The 4,926-nt window shown below is 61.3% G+C and overlaps 1 protein-coding gene across 1 annotated transcript in view; it reads right to left on the reverse strand.

The window, feature by feature from the left end:
* Positions 1–4,926, reverse strand: part of MAPKAPK3 (mitogen-activated protein kinase-activated protein kinase 3) — a 28,144-nt gene that overhangs the window by 6,271 nt on the left and 16,947 nt on the right. The gene's annotated exons all lie outside the window — the stretch shown is intronic.

A 4,926-nucleotide genomic window follows, 5' to 3' on the forward strand; every position in this document is an offset into this window, starting at 1 on the left:
ACACCCCACACCCCCCCCCCGCAAGGCTGGGTTTCCAGCCCAGCAGGGCTGAGGACCCGGGCGGGAACCCAAGGCTGGGGTTCAGGTCAGCTCCCCCTCTCTCAGCACCCACAGAACCTGGGCCACCCTGGCCGTGGTCTCCTTCTCTGCTGCACACAGTGCCGGGCAGGCTCTGGGCCCGAGCGCTCTAGGCTCGGGTGGGAGGAAGGCGGTGGGTGCGGCATTGGCTGCCCCTTCATTTCTGGAGCAGCTCACCTCGCCTCTAGCCTGGGGGTGCAGGGAGCTCCAGCTCTGGGGGCCCTGCTCCACTGCCCAGCCTGGGAACCAGGGCTCGCTTGCTCCTGCTGCCCTGAGCTCACAGAGCCCCTCCATGCTGTGCCCACACAGCCCCACCGACCAGCTTCTTGCTCACGGTGCTGGGGGAAGAGGCTCGGCCGTCCCACTCCCCACATCAGCCCCGACTGTGTCCTGAGGTGGCTCTAGCGAGGGGCACGCCAGTCCTTAGCCAGAGGACCCGAGACACACCATCCTCCCTCCCTGCTCTGTCTCTCTGCACCCCTTTCCTCCTTGGCCTCCTGCCTGACCTGACCCTGTCCTGCTGGGACCTCAGGCTGGCTCCTGGACCCCTCCTCATTCTGCCTCACTCTGGCATCTCTACCTCCACCAAAGCCCCCTCTCTTCTCTAAACACTCCCAAGCCCGCAGCTGGAACACTCTCTGTGCTGTCCTCAGCCCACCTGGCCCTTCACTTCTCCCCCCTTTAAGTCCACCCCCAACCCTGTCCCCTTGGCGCCCGGGGCTCGCCTTCCTCTCCCCCCTTACTCCTCTTCCTCTGGCCACAGGCCAGGGCACACATGGGATGGCACAGGGTTGTGGACAGAGAGGACCCTCGTTGAGGGAGGTGGGGTTCTAGCCAGAGGATGCACTTGCTGGTCCCACACAGGCCGCACTCTCGCCCTCTCCTTCTCCTGGGGAGGAGCCTCCTGGGCTCAGCTCAGGCGCCTCCTCCTCTGGAAGTCCTCCCAGCACCTGCCCCATGGTCTGTGCCTCTGTCCCTCCCACCAGGCCGAAGCAGCTTGAGGGCAGAGGCAGGTCTGTAAAGCTGGGGACCCCAGGCAGGGGCCTGGCCCCAAACACTGGGCTCCCCAACGAGGGGGCGGGGATGCGGGAGGGGCTGTGGCGGGAGGGGGCCTGAGGTCTCGGAGGGGAGAGGAGGCGGGCAGAGAGCTTCACAGCCCTGCACCCTGTGCTCGCTGAGGTGGAGGAAGGCGGAGCTGCCCTGAGCCACAGCTTCCCGATGCCTCCCCCCCCACTCAGTGCATATTTAGGGACTCATTTCCCACACAAGTTAAAATAGTGCTTCTCTGAGTGCCAAGGCCCCGAGAACAGGCCCAGGAGCAGGGAGACGCTGACCCTAGAAAACGCAGATGCCACCACCGGCCTGGCCTCTCTGCAGGGCCCACCCGGGCCCAGCTGCCAAGAAATCTCCCAGCTGCCACTCTCCATCCCTCCACGGGGTGTGGTCCCAAACCTCTTAGAGCCTCAGCTTCCTTCTCTCCCTTCCCCACAGCCAGAGACTTCTTCTCTTCTAGGCACCCTTCCAGTGTCACCTCCTCTCAGAAGCCCTCCCTGACTACGCTGTCTAAAGAGGGTCTCAAGGGTCCCTCGTTTCCTCTCCACCCTTTCTTTGTCTTCCTTGATGTACATTGTTTACTGAGGTATACTTTACGTACAGCAAAATGCACCAATTCCAAGAGTCTAGTTCTAGGAGGTATTCTGTTGTTCTTTTTATTACCAGTTCAATGAATTCTGACAACTGTACACACCCCTGGAACCCACACCCCCATCTGACAGAAAGCATTTCCAGCTCTCGGGAAAGCTCCCCCTCGTCCCCTTTTACCTCCCTCCTGGGTAGCACTGGCTCACAACCTACAATTAGCTGTCCCTTTTGAGAACCCTAATCGCACGCGTGTGTGCGCACGCGCGCACACACACACACGCATACACATACACACACACACACACATGCACTTTCAACGTGCCTGGCTCTGTTCGGAGCCCTTTATAAATATTAGGAAGAAGGGACTTCATTCTCACCATCTTCAGCTGAGAAATGGAGACCCAGAGAGAAGTAGCCGGTCCCAGCTCATGCAGCTGTTTCCCCGCCAGGCAGCCACCATGCTGCCTCCCTCATCAGACGGTGGGCCCAGAGGGGCAGGGCCAGTCCGCCGGGTCACCTCTGGGTCCCGGGGCGGAGGCACAGGGCCTGGCAGAGAGCACTGGCTCAGAGAACGTTTACCAACGTAATGACCAGATCTAAAAGCGGAGGGCGACAGCAAGAGCCTTCACAGCGCATCGCGAGGACGGAGGGAGAGGAGCGATGGGGACCCAGGAAGGCTCAGCACGTGAGACAGGAGAGGCGGCCACGCTGTCCCACTGCTCCTCACCCTCCCTCACGGGTGAGCCAGGCCTCGCCCCCTCTCCTAGGGGCCCATCCTGACGGCTGCGGCCCACAGGCCATTGCTGCCGACCGGCTCCATCCACGCTCCCCTCGGGAAAGCCGTCCCCGGCAAAGCCCAGCTCCGAGGCCTGGCAAGGAGCGCGGGGCTAGGACGGGAGGCCCAGGTTCCGCTCCTGTGCTCAGTGCGACCTGGGGCCAGTCCTCTGCTCCTCTGGCCTGTGGCTCCCTAATGCGAAACTGCAGGCCTTGGGCTAGATTGGGGGAGGGAAACGAAAGGGAGACCTCGGCCCCGGCCGGTTTGCCCAGTGGGTGGAGCGTCGGCCTGCGGACTGAAGGGTCCCGGGTTCAATTCCGGACAAGGGCATGTACCTTGGTTGTGGGCTCAATTCCCAGTAGGGGGCGTGCAGGAGGCAGCCTATCAGTGTTTCTCTCCCATTGATGTTTCTAACTCTCTATCCCTCTCCTTTCCTCTCTGTAAAAAATCAATAAAATATATATTTTTTAAAAAGCGGGGAGACCTCTGATCAGGGGCTCCTTGCAGAGGACCTAGTGTAGCCCCACTCCCATATCCCTGCCCCCATGGAGTAGCCCCTGGGTCTCCATGACCCCAAATCCAAGTGCTTGAACCCAAAGGGGGCCACCCGGCATGTTGGTCCCCAGGCACAGCTTCGAAGAAAAGAAGATGGGGTGGCCTTCTGGCAACCCAGCAGCAATTCCCTTCTTTCACTCCCACCCTCCACCCCCTGGGCTCTCCAGGGGTCCCCCAAAGCTGGAGGGTCTGCGATGGCTCCCAACAGGAATCCCCACACCTGGGAGATGCGATCCCGGCTGTGCGCGAGGCGTGGCCCAGGGACGTGCCAGGAGCATGGAATGTGAGATGACATTCCCTTTTTTGTTGTTATATATTTTTTATTGATTTCAGAGAGGAAGGGTAAGGGAGAGAGAGATAGAAACATCAGTGATGAGAGAGAATCATGGATCAGCTGCCTCCTGCACGCCCCCCTACTGGGGGTGGAGCCTGCAATCCGGGCATGTGCCCTGACCGGGAATCAAACCGTGACCTCCTGGTTCATAGGTCAATACTCAACCACTGAGCCACGCCGGCCGGGCGACATTTCCTTTTTTATTTTTAGAGAGAATGAAAGGGAGGGAGGAGAGGGAGAGAGTGAAGCATCAACCTGAGAGAGACACATCGACTGGTTGCCTCCCACACATGCCCCGACCCGGCCAGGGATGGAACCTGCAACCCAGGTACATGCCCTTGACTGGGAATCGAACCCGAGACCCTTTGGTCCGAGGGCTGGCACTCTAACCACTGAGCAAAGTGGCCAGGGCAAGAGGCCATTTCCTTGCTCGAAGGACACTGCTCTAGCCTCAGGCTTTGGCCAGTGGTTTCGCCTCCCTTCTCCCCTCACTCTCTTTTGCCGAATTCTCTTACCCGCCTCCCGAGCTGGATGGCCGAGTCCCCTACCACCCACACCGGACCCGGGCCCCGCCCTGCAAAGGATGAGGGCGGAGGAGCCCACGCCTCCAGCATCGCCTCAGAACGGGCCTCACCTCCACACACTCCCCACCCCAGGACGGAGGCGCCTGTGGGCGGAGGAATCTTCCGTGCAGGAGCTGGGCAGGCAGCAGCAGCATCTGCCGCTGGAAACACAGTTCGCCATTGACAAACACGCCCCTGTGTCTCACGGGAACGCTGGTGCCGCCCTGTGAGGCAAGCAGGGCGGGACCCGCCCAGTTGACAGACTGAGGCAAGAGGCTCGGGAGGGTGAGTCATGATCTGGCTGCGGGACGGCGGGGCTGGGATCCACGCAGCCCCTCCCTGAGAGGCCATGTCAGGAGCGGGTGCCCCAAGCTGGAGAGGCTCTGGCCAAAACTACAGCTCTCAAGACTCGGGAAACCCGTTCCGAAATAACTGTGTGCCTCGGTGCACGGGCGTGTGCACGAGCAGGGATGTGTGGGGCGGGGGGGTGCATGGGAACACGGGTACATGCAGGTATAGGGGGTGCGTGTGGGGGAGTGGGTATAGGGAGGATCGGGGGTGTGAGTGTGTGGACCTGTGGCTCCAGCCTCTGGGATGTGGACTTTGAACCCCCGGAGAATGGGGCCATCCATCTGTCCATTTATTCATCTAGTATTTCCTCCTCCTCTGAAGTGCCTGGCAGAGAACTGGCACAGAGAAGTGCCCAAGAAAGGCTGGGGTCCTGCTGTCACAGCCCAACCTGTGACAGACAGCCTTGCCCACGCAGGTGACCACGCCAGACCCTCTGCTCGGACCTCCGCTCCCACTGAGGCCCCATCCCCGCGGCGCTGCCCAGAACTGAGAGCCGGATGTCTGCAGCCCCCAGCCCCGCACATGCTCAGTGCCCGAAGCCAGCTCCCCGGGGCTGGCTCTCCTCAGATGACAGTGTTCACAGGTGTCCATCTGTCTCACACACACAGGGGCCCCGGGCCACCAGCCTG

This window comes from Myotis brandtii, unplaced genomic scaffold (genome assembly GCF_000412655.1).
Source record: "Myotis brandtii unplaced genomic scaffold, ASM41265v1 scaffold693, whole genome shotgun sequence".
NCBI lineage: Eukaryota > Metazoa > Chordata > Mammalia > Chiroptera > Vespertilionidae > Myotis > Myotis brandtii.